The 17,176-nt window shown below is 44.3% G+C and overlaps 1 protein-coding gene and 1 long non-coding RNA gene across 4 annotated transcripts in view; one reads left to right on the forward strand and one right to left on the reverse strand.

Annotated features, from left to right (window-relative positions):
- LOC121695127 (retinoic acid receptor beta-like) overlaps window positions 1-17,176 on the reverse strand; it is a 245,507-nt gene that overhangs the window by 27,339 nt on the left and 200,992 nt on the right. The window lies entirely within an intron of this gene.
- LOC121695153 lies at window positions 8,066-8,528 on the forward strand. Its single transcript, XR_006026037.1, has 3 exons — window positions 8,066-8,120; window positions 8,252-8,422; window positions 8,511-8,528. It is a non-coding gene; the product is annotated as an uncharacterized LOC121695153 (long non-coding RNA).

The following is a 17,176-nucleotide window of genomic DNA, read 5'->3' on the forward strand; positions in this document are numbered from 1 at the left end:
GAACGTTATGCTACTCCATTTAATCGGGAACGCGTCTGAGTGCTCACGAGAGGGAGAGAGAGAGCGGCAGGTTCCAGCTGGCTTGTCATTGTGGATAATTGATATCTCCTTATAAGAAACTTTTAAAAGGAAAACATGAAGGCAACAGTAGTTCCCTCTACTGACCATTTATAAACTGTGAGAGGGCACAGCCATAGCTACAGCACTAGCAGGGCGGAGCGGAGCTGGCAGAAGATAATTGAGAACTAAACGTGAATTGTTCTTAAAGCGACAAATGTTTTACAAAATGTAAAACAAAATTACTAAATGATATAGGCTATACTTGTGTGTGTGGGTGTGTGGTTGAGGCATAGCCTTGGGGCAGCCGTGGCCCACTGGTTAGCACTCTGGACTTGTAACCGGACCCCCGAACCCCGACCAGTAGGCACGGCTGAAGTGCCCTTGAGCAAGGCACCTAACCCCTCACTGCTCCCCGAGCGCCGCTGTTGTTGCAGGCAGCTCACTGCGCCGGGATTAGTGTGTGCTTCACCTCACTGTGTGTTCAGTGTGTGCTGAGTGTGTTTCACTAATTCACCGATTGGGTTAAATGCAGAGACCAAATTTCCCTCACGGGATCAAAAGAGTATATATACTTATACTTATATCATATTTATGAAAGCACTGATAGGACATCTGACAGGTTGTCAGAGCTCATATTTACTGTACTTGGCTGTTATCTCAAAAACCACTTCCTTTGATGTCATCAGATTATTCTAGCGATTGATTGGCTGATGAGATATCGCCCTGACACTCCCTCGGTGCACTGCTCTCGGTATGTTCTAGAAAAGAATGTTGCGTTCATCAATCAGCCAGTGGCATTCCATACTTATACTTAGCCGCCGTCACCAGTATTGCCAGTATTGCCTGGCAATACTAGTTTTCCTACATGAGGTTACACTAATAAACAACGTCACAAACTGCTGCTTGATGGGAATTATTTTTATGACATTTTCTTGCCCCAGACTAGATGGAGGCTTCGCTCCATTTACATTGCAAGTGTACTCTCTCTTGCTTGCTTTGATCTATTCAATGCAGATGTAGGTGTGAAATGCTCCCCACTGGGCACCTTTTGCTTATACCATCTGTTCCACAAACTCCTTTGTTCTATCTTTGGATAGACCGATTTTTTTTTACTCTAAACAACCAATACAAATAAAATACTATTTATTTTAGTAGGCCTAAGTATTGTGAATATAATTTGCCTACATACAAACGTAGGCTCTCTTAAAACCCTGTGGCGTCATCTCTACACCATTGGTTTACGCATGTCACACTATGGCCTATACGCTTCGTTTCATTCACACAAACATCTCGACTCAACGCTTATTACTTGGCACGAAGCTTTGGAAGAACTGTGCCCAGAGTACACAACTGTTTCACCAGCACATTTAAATGACTTGACTAAAACCGTGCATAACTGGAGGTACACCTGTTATCTGAGCAGTCTGTATGTCCTCATTTTGCGAATGCGAGGACGATATGAGTCTGTTGCATAGATGTCCGAGTCACGCATAATGTTTGAAAACCACTGGCTCGTAATCACAATAGCCTAATTTAACACACGACAGTTGGATACTTCATCATGTTCCCATGCCTACATTTTGGTGAGTAGCATAGAGATCGTTAAAATAATAAAGTATGGCTCTCCGTTTGGGACATCGAAAACTTCTATTTTTAATAGGGTAGACTACCGTCGGAGATGCTGACTTGCAAAGGCCTCGGCATAACACGTTATCTCCACTATCATCAGTCAATGCCTCCTTGATCAAAGTGGGGAATGAAAGAAAAAGTTTGAGAACCACTGGCTTAACAAGTTACCTGCAGTCCAGAACACACAGAATATTGCACCAGAAAGTTGCCTTTATAATCAACTACTATTTGTTCCAACAGCATTCAAGCAAAGCCTTTATAAAAGTGAAAAAATATATATTCCATAAGAAGTAAAATAAAATACTGATACTGTAGTAACTGTACAAGCTTCAGCTCCCCACGTCTGTGACAGGCAGACGTGACACCGCTAAATTCTCAGCTTGTTTATATCCCCACACTGAACGCGTAAGACCGCCCATCACTGTGGGGTGCGGTAGCCTAGCCTACTCTCTGGGATTTAAGTCAAGCAATATAACCATACAAATGTTTCAAAATGAGTAATTTCGGCTTTGTCTGAACTGGCCATTGTAGGCTACGTAAAAAATAAACAAGTAGGCATAGTCCCTATCCAATGATATCGGCAAATATTTGTTTTCCAAAGTAAGAATTTCACTTCACCATGCACCTTCGACAATGAATAGCTCATTACACTTATGTTACTGTTGAACGTAGGCCTAACTGGTATCATTACAAACATTATTCTGTGTCCTAAACACTGGCATTTTATGGCATTGTGTCATGTAAGGTCGTTGCAAAATCTAGAGAAATGTGTGAGGTGGTCAGCGGGGGATAATTGAGACACACATTGGATTGTGTTATTACTTGCATTCCACACTATCCACAGCTGTGGTATCGGGGGCAGGAGGATTACTGTTAGCTCAGGCTTTATATAAAATTCTTCAACAGAAGACCTGCCTCGAATGCAGGCTTGCCCAAAATAAAGGCCTGTGGTTTGCGCAGCCTAGAGTAAGTAGGTTAAATAACAGACCCGCCACAATGTGCGGTATGATGATTTTTTACGAGCAAGATGTTTTTGGTGTTCTGCATGTTCTTAAATAACAATGATCATCAGTAGCCTAATATTCGACCATTATTTTGTGTAAATGGGCTATGCATTGGGTTAGACACCAGGGGCCATATTCACAAAGCCTTTTATCTTACCACTAGGAGTAGGCTACTCCTAAATAGCAATACAAGATTTTAGCTATAGGAGTTTCTCTTATTAAGTTATTCACAAAGCATTTTAGACCTACTCTTAGTAAGGGAAAATGACAACTCCTGAACAGATTCTGGAGCTGAGCGCTCTAGAATCTTTGACTAACAGTCTAAGAGTGAGTCTTCGTTGCTATGGATGACGTTATTACTCATGCACGAGCTTGACTGAAGTGACCACCTTGATGATAACCATGGTCAAACGTTTTGCATGGGGGACGTGTAATACTGATAGCCGGTACCCCGAGATGCTAGAAAACGGGGTATATTTTCATCAACAGTAGCCTACAGGACGTCTCTCGCGTTTGCGAAGGGCAAGGGGTAGCAACAGGGCAACACAGAGAGGCCCGATGGCAGGGCTGTTATGAGAGTATTAAAATATGGGATATTCTACGGGAAAACATTAAAACGGCAAGACAGCGGGGGGAAGTTAAAATACGTGAGAAACACGGGAAAAGTTGGCATGCACTGTTTCGGTCCCCGTGCACAGGGATTATTTGTCATATTATTAATCACATATGATTATTTGTGAAATTGTGCAAACAGGCGCAACACATTTGAAAAGGAAGGACTGGTAGCATGCAAGCTCACGGGAAAGATTAATTTAAGAACGTTATCACAGTGTGTGGCTGTGGCGCAAAGCAGTGCGGGCGGAAGACAGCGACAGTTGGCAGGGGAGGGTCATGTCTTTTTTAACAATTCTGTCGGAGGGTCATTGAACAATTTCTAGCAGGCAAGGGAGGGTCATGCAAATTTTGACTGAAGCACTCAAAATTCCTCCGGTGGCCCCTTCAATAAATAACGAACAGTCCCTAGATTGCTGCTGGGCTATATGTCTTGGTTCATGTCTGTTAACAACTCATTGCCGTCAAACGCGTAGCCTATCTCGCGGTTGCATCCATTACAAACAAACATGCAATGTGAACGTCTGGGATTGGGAAGAGCACTAAATGCTCTACTGAATAAGCACGAAGTCAAACCTTTAAATGAAAAACACTCTTTAATAATCAAAAAAATAAACCGCTAATGAAGTAAACTTGTGACCATCAAAAATCGTTTATCGCCTGTAACTCCGTGATAACAGGACGTAACAGGAAGGCATTTGGCTGAGCAACGGAGGTTAATATGCTCTATATTTTGTCCAAATGATGTCTGTCTATCATCATTGCACTCGGAGAAAACCAGAATGTTTAATTTGTCCTGCGTTTCTTCTACGGCTGCAAGCGGGATTCACTCGCAGTTAACCAAATATTTCTTTATTAGGGCAGGGCAGGCATATTTCTGGCTATTAAATTGTTTCTAAACCAGTCTGCTAAAGTCTGTAGTGAAGTCTGTGTAGGGTTTTCCAGGCTCCATTTCTTTTTACGAGACACCCTGCTCACTTGAGCCATCTACCGGTTGTTGCAGCGTCTCACTGGGAAAATACAAATTAAAGTCGCGTGATCCCACGCGCGGACCGCGAGTGAAGCTGGCCAAGTCAAAGCACTGCCCACTGTACCTATGACGTCCTCTTGAACCACACCCTTGCAAATTGAGCATAAAAGGCCAGTCTCCTCCGGTAGTAGTTAGAATGGTAGTCGATGCTTCTGAGCTGAAGGCTGTATTCTCCCTTGACGTGCGTTATTGTAAAGTAAAGCCTGAATCTTGGATATCTGGAATTCTGCCGAAGTCCGCTTATCCTCGAAGTGTTTTTCCCCATGCATATATTCTAATGTCAGTGACTGATGCGAGAAGAGAGTTCTGTGTTGTGTTGCGTTGCGTTAATTTATTTTCATTGGGTGTGCCCTGCCACAGCATAGAGACTGGCTAGTCTAATCCAAAAATGGAACGCGAAATTAGACTGTTGTAGGCTATGGCTTAAGTTAAAAGTTGAATGGGCATAAGTCACAAGTTGTTGTAACAGAGGTAAATATTGTAGCAAATAGCCTATGACACAGCCTTTAAAACATTTATTTTACTCTCGCTGGAGTAAACGCAGAACGGGCTGTTGCGCAAACAAATGAATTAGGGTGATGATCTGCATCTCTGTTCACCAAAACCTATGGTTTTGCTAACCCATTCGCACAATAAATAATTTCTGAAAGGTTTATTGTTAACGTGCAACATTTCTCCATGTGGGGTAGTGTCAAGCAGTGAAGTGATAGCCTAGGTAGGCAATGTTCAGACAGATGACGGGCACTGCTTTCTCTGTTGATATTTCTGTCCCTTGGAAAACTGCGTCAATATGGTGTTTTTAGCAGCCAATATGGTGTTGTTAGCCAAAATGTTTTATTTTCCCCCTGCTCATATCGTCCGCACCCCCTCTCATCCCTGAATCCTGGTACCCACTGTAGGCTATTCATCCTCTATTGATGTTCATGCAAATCTGCCGGTCGACTCTAGCCCCCCCTCCCTCCCCCAATTGGGCTTGGCAAAAAATTTGGCAATACTACTTTCAGACGGCACCCCTGTGTTGAGGTGTTGAGGGGTTGGGGGGGCACGGCGGCACCCGTGTGTTGAGGGGGGGGGGGGGGGGGGGGGCACAGCGGCACCCCTGTGTTGATGGGGGGGGGCGGCACCCCCTGCACTAGAGCGTTCGAGGTGCAGGCATGAAACGTGGTGAAATGCATCATGGGACTGTCCCCAATCATTGTGCTACTTTTTACCAGACAGTTCTACGGGCTGTCATAGACTTCAATGACGGAAGCATAATAATAACTAGATTTGCGGTTCCGAGGAACTGCAAGAGTGGGTTTGATCAGAGGCATGGAACTCGGCCTCATCCAAGGATTCCAACGGTACCTCATTTATGAAAATCGGGCACATGGATCAAAAGTTATCTGCATTAACGCAACATCCAATAAGCTAAAACGCATAAATATTGTGGTTGCTATGCTGGTTGCTAGGGCAATCATGCTGGTTGCTATGGTGGTCACTAGGTTAGAAGGCCAGCGCCTCCTGAGAGGCCTGAAGGGTCAGTTCTGAGGTTGTTGGCTGCTGGAACCGAAAAATGGACTGCATTTTCTTAAAAGACAATGTGACTGAATGTGACTGAAGTGCGGGCAAAGTTTGCACAGAAATGTACGATTTTTCCCGCCCTCATCGACCTCGTCATAAAACTTGTTTAAATGATCACACGACGCCTCCTTGCTGCTTTGTCGTCTACATCAGCCTTTCTCAAACTTCTTTGACCTGAGGCCCAGTCAAGGCATACTTTGGGGTCATAGGGCCCACCTACATGAACCCACCCCCTCCTCCCACCCCCCCATCAAATTGTAATGATATCACAATTATTATTATTTTTTTACTATATTGCTATACATGCACTTCAAAACAGTCAATGTTTAAAGGTGTCATGTGTAATGTCCGCCAAAAATCAATTCATACTCCACATTCCATAAAAGATGGGGGCAGCATACCTCCAGAAAGTGAGTTGGTCTACCCTAGAGTAACAACCGAGACATGTGTATTGCAGTTTGGCTGGCGGTTATGTTGCCCGCATACTGCCTCCCATGGCGGAAACTGGTATTATGACACCTGTCGGGCTGTGGCTAGTAATTTAGCATGCTAATTCAGGTTGATATCTCTGCAGCACTATACCTTGTCATTTTTTTTAATGACATCATCGCCCTTATTTCTTCTCATTCTTTTGATGTGTGTAGCTCATTTTTTTTATATTTTTACCTCAATTCTTACACATGGCACCTTTAAAGTGCTAAGATTGTTCACAAAAGTTTGTGAAAGCATGCACAGGGTACTGCTTTACTAATGTAAAATATAATTAGGCCTACACTAGTTTCATTGTTTTTGCATTGTTGCATGATGCTTGCATGAAAAATACTTCTCAAAACAACAGCAATTATATGGGTGCCGTTGTTTTGGGATGTTTCCCTCATGCAAGCATCATACACTGATAGAGTATATATATGCTATTTAATTACATTTCACTTGAATGCCTGAATGTAAGAATTCAGGAAACACAATACCAGCTTTTAACATTTCTGTTGTTTACTAGTTTATGTAAATCGCATAACACATGAACTGGATACATACTACTGATAGCCCATTACTGTACACAATAATACTGTGCCCATTCATTAACATATATTAAACATCAGGCGTCTTGTTTACACATTTAAACCATATTTGCACTTCGAATTTTGACTCCAAGGGCCCGTCCCAATACCTCCCCTACCCCTAGATTTTTGCCCTAACCCTCATTTTTGCGTGTGCACGTGTAGGGGTAGGGTGTCCCATTACTTTAGGGAGCAAGACGGAGTGCTATTTCCCCCTTAAAATCAACCCTCAAAACATAGCCAGGACCGATGCAGGCTTAAAACGAAGTGGGAGATGAAATTACCCAGGATACCTTGCGAGTTCAGCGAGCCGGCCAAACTTTTCGACCAAGATGGCGGATGCCGCTGGAAAAGAACAACTCCATTGTAAGTATATTTTCGCAAATAAGCATGTTAAAATTACGGAATATGTTAGTTTGAACACAAGTTTTGTGTTGGTCAAGTTTTGAACACTAATGTTAGAAAATATGTCACGAAGCTATCTGACGATGTCTCCCGACTGCTTCAAGAGAGTCTGCCCATCAAATATGCATCTGATCTGGGTAGTTAGGATGCGTGTTCCGGCGTTCACATGAACACGTATAACCCGGGCTTATCGAGAGTTCAATCATATTCGTGATATGGCGTTTATGAGGACGGGGAAACCTGAGTTGAAGCTTAAGCGAAAGCTAACGGGAAAGTTCTCATAACAGTCGGCTATCCCGGTGTCATTCTGAGTACTCCAACTAGCATATTATTATGGTTACTTAAATCCTAATCGTAACTGGGATAGTTGGTGCAATTAAACACACTCATCAGATCGTATTGACCATTCCAAAGTCCGTCTTGTTCTCTTCTGTTAATTTGCAATTTACTAACTGGTGTCTTATATTTCAGGGACTGTCGAGCAGACCTTTGGCCTCATCAGGTTCAGGGCTGAAAATGAGGAGAAGTTCACCAAAAAAAAATATGCCTCCAAACTGTTATGGGAGTGAGTGACCAGATTGTACAATTCAATAACTGATAACAATATCAGTGTGTGATAATGCTCTAACCCCCAGCTACAATGCATTTCGACACAAGCTATTCATCATATTTGTATGTTTATAGGAAAGCAGTGAAAGACCTGGAAGGGAAAATGACAGGAGAGAAGGCAGCCAAGAAGTGGGAGAATTTGAAGAAACGGTACAAGGTAAGTCTTTGGATAGAGATCTGTTTCATGTCTTCATCACCGACATCTTCACATGATTCAATTTTGCTCCCTCTCTCGTGTGTGTGTGTGTGTGTGTGTGTGTGCGTGCATGTTGTTACTGTAGGACCTGAAACAACCAAAGACGGGCTCAGGTACAGACAGTGGCGAAACAACAGCATCGAATTGCCGGTACTATGAGGCGATGCACGCCGTTTTGGGGGGAAGGCCAGCAATAGATCCTCCCGTGATTGTGGCATCTTTCAAGCCGGCAGAGGACCCTACATCATTGTTAATGGTAAGTTGATAGGAGTAGGAACTAACAGTTTCATAAATAGCCTATAACTGGTGCAATACTGATGGGCTACCCCCCCTCCCATCCCCAGGCCATTGTCACGCCCGAACTTGAACCCCCCAAGGAAGACATCTCTGAGGCTGGATCTACTCTTCCTCCCACCACCCCAATTCATCCCACTACACCAACCACCGCTCGTCCCACCTCTTCAGCCACTACTCTTCCCCCCACCATTCCAGCTGCTACTCGTCTCCCCACCACTCCATCTCCAAAAAAAAGGAAGAGGGGCAATAATTTGATTATTGATTACCTCAAAGCCGAATCCGTTCAGGAACAAAAAAGGCATGAGGAAACAAAGGCTAAAACTGAGAGGTTTTTAACCCTCTTCGAGAAACTTGTAGACAAAATGCCAGAACAGTAGTTCTGTTGGGGTGCTGTTGTGTTAAGACATCAGATGTTACCAGTGTTCTTAAATGTGCAATATTGTTTCATTATTTTCATTCAGCAATGTTTGCTGACATGCCTATTTGGCATTAAAACCTCAGGGACGTTTTCAACTGTTTTTGTTATTTAAATTGTTAATATTTTTTTTCATTCTTTCATTTTAAATAAACCTCTTAATGGGTCAAAGGAAATGTGAGTGTTGAAAGGTTCTTGACCAATCAAACCAATACTAATTGCATGTCTAGATCCATTATAAAAGGAATCATCACCAACATGTTGTCAAAATAGAATTAAGTTTAATAGAAATATAAATAACATTATAAACAACGAACCATATGTCCACAACAGAACAGCACAAAAGAACATTTGCATTTAAAAAAACACCCTCAGAGTGTTGAACTATTTACAATTTTAAATCTGTATTTTCTAATGAGGGGCTTGTGCATCAATCAAGGCAGCAAGCCTGTCCCTTATGGCATTCCCTGGTGTTTCGTGTGCCTCCGGAACTTCTTGTAGGGGAGGTTCTGGTCCCATCACGTCCCGTATCACATCATCATCTGGTTCCAGGTGATCTCCATTGTCAATACAAACATTGTGCATGAAGGCACAGGATGCTATGACCTGGGGTGCAAATGTGGGACTGACCTCCACGGCCCTGAACAGTGTGGACCTCCAACGAGTCTTCATAATGCCAAAGGCTCTCTCCACAATGGAACGTGCCTTTGACTGTCGGTGATTAAATTTTCTTTGCACCCGACCATTCACAGGTTCCCTATATGGAGTGATGAGGCAGATTGGTGTCTCCAAACAAGGGTATCCACCATCTCCAAGGATGAAGTATCCATTGGGTGGATACTTTCTGGCCAGATAAAAGGAACTGTTTTTTAAGATGTGTGTGTCGTGTACAGAACCTGGATAGCCTACGAAAACATCCAGGAACTTTCCAGTAGAGTCACAGATGGCTTGCATGTTTATTGAGTAAAACCCTTTGTAATTTAAGTAATCCAGGCGATGAAGTGATGGGGGCTTTATTCCTATATGAGAACCATCAATAGCACCAACAGCTTTGTTGAGGACGGGTGTCTTAGAAAGCTGGGCAAATCCATCACCCACAGCATCCAGGTCGGCTGGCTTTGGAAAGGCGATGGCTCTATGGAGATTGTCCCAAATGAACTGTGCCACCTTGTGTATGATTCTGTGAACGGTGGATTTGGGCACACTGAAAATTCGCGACACCACACTGTAGGAAAGTCCATGGGCAAGCCAATAGACATACATCAGGACTTCCAATTCATTGCCCCAGCCATGGTCCTGCTCTGTCCGCATCAGGCGCTGCAGGGCATGCAAGGCCCGCCTAGTTAACCTGAAGTCCCCAATGGTCTCTAACTCCACATTAAACCACAGGCGTAGGATGGGCACGTTGACATTCAACCTGCAGTATGTCAATGGACGGTCACTCTGGAAAACAATGAACAACCACCAATATTATTGCATAAGTCATGGCCCAACAAAACCAGTTTGATCAAGTAGCCTAATAAAAACATGTTTTGCATCACACATTCCACAGTCAGTGTAGATTATTTACCATAATAATAGTAAATGCAAAGGAGTTGTGATTTCAAATCTGCAGCCATAAATGTTTCTCTCTTTAATCTACTGATCTGACTCCAATCTCTGGAGGCCCAGATGTGTGTCCCTCCCCCCACATGATGGTGTGATTCTTGCTTTCAGTAAACAGCAGTTTTGAGGTATCAACCTCAACCTAGTTGTGTGTGCTTGAATTTGTTTTTATTTACTTTCTCCTTGTCACACACAGGAAATTACTACCCATCAAAGTTAAAGGCTACATATTTAACCATATGTGATCTGATTCTGAACGTGTAAGTCGGCTTATTTTATCGACACAACAGGCTTGCTGTAGTTGGGCAAGCTTTAAAACATCAACAGCTTAGTTGAACATAACGTGAAAATATTTAAACAAATTGACTTACCTGAAACAAATCCACGGCCACAAGGCCAAGACGACGGCGAATGCGTCTTCTGCTTTCCACATGTCTTCTATGTTGATTAAGCAGCCGTAGATAAATTAACACAGCCCACGCAACAGGCAACACAACCGCTGGACCCGGCATGTTCATGAATGAAAATAGTAGCAGGCTACTACTGGTAGACACGTCGGCGCTGCGCGTGACGTAGGTGAGCACGTTCGCTACGCTAATTTGCATGTAGTGGTGTCCCAATTCATAGGGAAAGATCTTCACCTCCACTTCCCTTGTCGAGGGGACTTTAATGTTGAGGGCAATCAAAACCAAGTGGAAGTTTTAAGGGGGGAGAAATGGGACGGGCCCCAAATTGTAGTAACTACATCTACGAAGTCTAAGGAAGATAACCATGTAGTTTTTTCAAAGATAAGATAAATTTTGACAGAACTACAGACCTCGTAAAAGTAGTACCTAAAATGACTCCATTCACTTCATTGCAAAATCGCGGTTGGTCTGTTTACACATTAACCCTCTAGGCGCCACAGTCGACTATAATCGACAAGATGCGGTACTGAATAAAACGGCCGATTTAGTCAAATAGGGTGTCATATTTCGTTCGACCTCCACTCCACTAGATGGCAGACATGTCATACGTCATCCCCGAGTCGAAAAAAGGGCACTCTTTAAACAAAACTTTCGCGCTACAGCTGCATTGAATCAGTGCGTACAATACCGGAGCTAGTGTGCGTGTGAGCCACTTTGTCAGAGCGATATTGTCAACGTCAGCGAGAATTTGCATTAGATTATCGTCTAATGGCATCAAAAAAGTTTACCTGAAATGAAGTGTTGGGTCTTCTATTCACGGACCCTGATTCTGAAGGGGAATATCTGCCTTCAGAAAATGACGGTGATTCGTTTAGTGAGGCTTCAGATGCGTCCCTGCCTTGCAATGATGCAGCTGGACAAAGTAAGAGTTTACTCCATAGTTTAGCTTACACCAAGCACAAACGTTGAATCGTTTGCCCAATGTCACTGGTGGGAATAATGTTTCACGGGTTCGGAGTGTTCATCGGGAAGTTAGCAGGGTGTCAGTGGTGTGGCGAACGAGGCTGGAGGTAGCATAATGTCCATAGCGCTAGCTTCTGTCTTCTGAACGCCTCTCCACAATCGCGGCGACAGTAACGTGGTGGAGCCTTTGTCTAATGCCACTGGGTATGTTAGACGAGGTCGAAGTGCTCATAGGAAAGTTAGGGGGGAACGTAGTGGCAGTGTGGGGAGTCGCAATGAGAATGACAGTAGACCTAGTCCGAGCTGCGCAAATTCTCTCCACTCGGCGCGCGCGAGGCAGATCTGGCCATGCTGCTCGCATGGTGGAGGTGGTGACACGTTCTCTCCCTCTCCCTCCCACACACACACACACACACACACACACACACTAGGTCATGCATAGACTATCACAAGATGATGGGAATGCCGGCCCTGTATGGATAGGGATAGGGAGTCATTTTCTCTACAGCAAAAGGCCTGCTACATAAAAAAAAAAAGTCAGCCATTTATTAGTAATGATTTACACTGTTGATTTGCTATCTATTTCCCTGATCATTTAGGACATACACTATGTGTTCCTTTTTGTGTGTTCATGTCCTTGTGATGTGTGTGTCTTTGTCAGCTAAGAAAAAAAACAAAAAAACATCAACAAAAACAACAAAAAGAAAAAAATACTAACATTGTCTCTTGTCTTGTCTCATCATCTCACTCCTGATCTGTGCCTTGCCGTGGCAAATGAGCTTTTGAACTAAACAGGTCTTGTCTACTTGTCTTTGTGTGTCATCTGAATAATATATATGTGCCCCATACATGGAATCAGAGTGCCTACTGTATGTAGTAAATGGAAAATCTCTACAGCAAAAGGCCAGTCTACCGCTACATACATTTGGTTTGTTTCTGCCATTTATTAGTAATGATTTACAAAGTTTGTTCACTACTTACTATTTACCTGAGCATTCAGTATTGTGCAATATAGCATACAGAAGGTGAGGGACATTTTGGGGGGAAAGAAGTGGTGCATTTTATCATTCAAACATGCGACTTTTCATGAAAATTCTATAATCCAAGATGGCCGCCACCATATGACGTCATAATATGCAAATTAGATATAAACATTTAATCCCTACATAAACTTTGGGTCATCCTTAATATTTCTCTAATTTACAGAAAGTCTGTATCTCTTATCACTTTTAAGATATAGCCTTTTGAAATGAAGATGTCAAAATTGAACGTTTCGAAAAAAAAAACTCTGGCGCCTAAAGGGTTAAAACCATATTACACTTCGAATTTTGCCTCCAAATTGTAGTAACTACATCTACGAAGTCTAAGGAAGATAAACATGTAGTCTTTTCAAAGATAAGATAAATTTTGACAGAACCACAGACCTCGTAAAAGTAGTACCTAAAATGACTCCATTCACATCATTGCAAAATCGCGGTTGGTCTGTTTACACATTAAAACCATACTAACAATTTACATTTCGACTCCACATCGCTGTAACACCATACCAAAGGTCTTAAGAAGTGAGTCAATTTGGCTGATTACGTTAATGCATTTCCAGGGCTTGTCAGCTCAAAAAAAGCAGTGGCTATTGCTAACGCATTCATTTTCAATGCCTAGCATGTTAGGTAACATTAATAGGTTGCATATGACAACAACAAATAGCTAACGTTTACGTTAGCCTACCTTACTTATTGTTGCCGTTGACCCGACACGTTCATAAGTTAGACCATAGACTGATAAGGACGTCCATCAAACTAAATAGGGTTCGTTCTTCGATGTCTTCAAATTCGTTCGAATTCCGTGTGTATCCTGTGTATCTTTCGTGCTCCTATCCTGTTGCCTCTTCCCTGCTGTTCCAGCAACAAGGTTTCACGCGAGATTTACGCCACATCCCAGAGAGTTGTGTTTTCCCAAGATGGCGCCCGTCTGTATGTGAACGAGACGTGAACGGTACTGTTTTTCTTTTTAATAAACTGCCTGTAGACTTACACAGTTCTCAATGCTTCGGTTTACATGTAGATACCATCATTATGCTACGGTGTAATTGTGTTGCTATTTGGAGCCTTGGTAGCGATTTATTTTTACTCTAATCACAGCACCGCACCCAGAATGCATTGCAACACACCATCATGAAGGGACTCATCGTTAGGTCGGCTTTAAATAGCATACAGAACTTACAATAGTTGGCCTCGTGGCTACGGCCGAACAACACCCGTGGGAATATTGTCGTGGAAATCATCCACTTCCAAAAACCTCCAATCCAACTAGCACTCTGATGTCAAAGACCCGAAGGAGAACACCAAGACGAGAGAAGCTGAAGACTGTTGATCCTTTATTCACCGTATTGCAGTGATAATACAATCCAAACAGAGTCAGGACTGGACCGTCAGGCAATAGAGTGGTGAGTGGCAGCTGCTACCCCGATGAGATCTGATCTGAATGTGCCTGAGCTCTCTCCTTTATACTCTCGGGGGCCTGAGAGGCGTTCCTATCCCCAGGAACGTCACCAGGCCCCTTTTAGCCAATCAGAGCGTTTTGGGACCTGAGATATTGGTGGAAACTCCTCCTCATATAGACATTAAAAAATGTGTGTTGCTAGGCAGAAATGTGTGTCCAGGTTCTATGTGTAATCTGTTGCCAGGCAGGGTACGTTTTGATTTGGTTCTATGTGTCACTTCAACATCTGGTTTCACTTCCTCTCTCTGGAAGTCCCTGCTTCTCCTTTTCTGCTAAGCACCTTTCCCCCCAGGCCCTGTTTTGTTTATTTCCACTCTTTGACTTCCAGTAAATGTTTTGCATACCAGCCACTCTTAGCCTCTGACCGTTCCAGTCTCATGACTTCCCGTAAATGTTTGCATAACAGGCAGACTACATGTTCCAGTACATTGTTTGCATAACAGCTGCACAATGACTGCCAGTAAATGTTTGCATATTAAATGGAAGGTCTCCCTCATAGACCAGTACACACACACAAGCATTATTATTAAATGTGTCTAGATAATATCACCACATATTCCCCCCTTCGAGGCTAAATTAGCCTCGCTATGCAGCATAAGCATCATTTAAACAAAGGAGTGTGTCATAACCCTGTATATTGTCATGACACCTCAGGCTATGGGCACATGAGCGAGTTACCGGGGAATGGTGTCTACCATTATAAACCTTATTGCATGCGTAAAATCTTAAACCTTATAAATGTGTCGGCATCATTGCCTTTACAAGAGTAAATAACATCGGTAAGCAAGCCCTGGACGCCCAGATCAAGTGACAGAAAGACCAATTCCTTGTTACGAACATATGGCTAGGACCCGAGACGGATTTGTCCCCAAAGCGGCTAATGCGCTAGTCACTTTGAGCATAAAGAAATTTCATGCAACGGCCATTGGTGCCAAATCGGAGTTACATAACAACTTCATGATCCCACTGTCGCTTGCCCATCCCCTACTGGCTTCTTTAGCAGTAAATGGTATATACGGCCCCTTTCCGGCCTCTATGCGTCACACTACACCCCCCTTCGTTACTCGCAGCGTCATCCCCTTTCTCCTCCGGAGTCCTCCGGGCATTCACACTAGCGTGAGAATGGGTGGGCACACCGGCCGCAGGCGCGCTACACCGAGGGGACGGGCCGCCATGCTCTGCCTTAGGTTGCCCCTGCTGGCCAATGGGGTCGTACCCGTCCTCGAGCCCTGACCGCGCCACACACCTGCCACACCACTAGGCGGGCCAGGTCCGACGCGCGGTAACTTGGGGTGAGGTGATTACTTCTGGTAGCAAGCTTTGGTTACATCTATCCAGGTTTGGATGGCCTTGCAGTGGAGGGCTACACCTCCAAACTTAAGTTACCGTCTATGTATAGCGAAGCACTAAGATATAAATTGAATCAAGATCACTTAAGGCGACTCATTCGTATCAGGTCACAGCCCATAATACCCCTTGACTCTAGTATCTTGACTCTGTCACCTGGGCGTGCAGTCACGTGCCTTGTAAATTACCTGTCAGCGTTGTGTATGTGAGTGTGCGTCAGTGTGTGTGTAGAGGTGGGTGACTCGCAGGACCCCACCCCTACTCGTATATATTCGGGAGGGGAAACTCCGGGGGAGGAAACTCCTGCCCGTCGCTCTCCATTATATAACCCTCGTTGAATTCGCTTTCCATTATTCGTTTCACACTAGTTTGTACTAAAAGGATCCTCTCACTCGCATCCTCCTCGTCCCAGGGCATCCTTATATTTTGGACCACTAGTTGTCTAGCGACTACTTTGGAGCAACCCTTACCACAACATTGAGTGATACAGCAAAACATTCCTACCACTAAGGCTGCTCCAAACAATAACTTTCCCAGAAATGCTACAATCTTACTCCCCCATGACCCAAAGGTGTCCGTTAGCCACTGGGTTACGGGGGCAAAAATATCCGGGATTCCAGCAAATGTCGGTGCCAATCCAGAGTTCTCGTGGGCCTCCTTGTTGACGGCCTTGAGCCTGTTCATCGCGTTTGTGAAGTCATCCATGTTCTCGCCTTTACCTGGGACGTACGTGCAACACGAATCTGTCCCGACGATTGCGCACACTCCACCTTCCTTTGCCAGTATCCAGTCTACTGCTATCCTGGTTTCCATTGCCATTTTTGTGGTGGCGTTCAGCCTTCTATCAAGCGCGCTGAACGCCTCCACTGTGGCATTCATGAACCGTAGGGCGTTGTAGTGGATGTAATTGATCCATTGAACATTCTTGGCGATGCCTATGGATGCTCCGTAGACGGGGATGGCGGCTTCAAATCCGGCGAGCACCTCGTCTCGTGCTTTGAACTGTCTCGGGACGTTGTGGGGCTGTCCGAATACGTCCATATATACTCCATTGTTGGCGTCCCTCCGACTTCTCCTCAGGTTCCCTTCTACGGGTGTCTGCTGGTTGCGCCCTGGGCCGGTCGAGTTCAGTGTTGAGTTGCATTCTGACCAGGGGACTATGTAGGTTTGCTGGGCCAGGGTGACCCTTGCACACTTTCCCCTCCAGTATTTCGGAAGGGTGTTTCGCAGTCCCCATCGTCTTCCACAGGCCCACCACAAGTCTGCCAGCGGAACATCCCGTTCGCTCATCCAGTTTACACCCAACATCGTGATGTTTGCTTCGACTCCGATCCTCTCCCCGCTTTCGCTCCTCTCTACTAGGCGAAACAAGTAGCCGGATTCGTGGACCCATTTTGCTGCGCAGCGTCCTTCAAATGCTCCTACATCCTTCGTGCCCCCCTCGACCATGCCTTCATTGGGGGGTACTTCAAAGCAT

This window comes from Alosa sapidissima, chromosome 21 (genome assembly GCF_018492685.1).
Source record: "Alosa sapidissima isolate fAloSap1 chromosome 21, fAloSap1.pri, whole genome shotgun sequence".
Lineage (NCBI taxonomy): Eukaryota > Metazoa > Chordata > Actinopteri > Clupeiformes > Clupeidae > Alosa > Alosa sapidissima.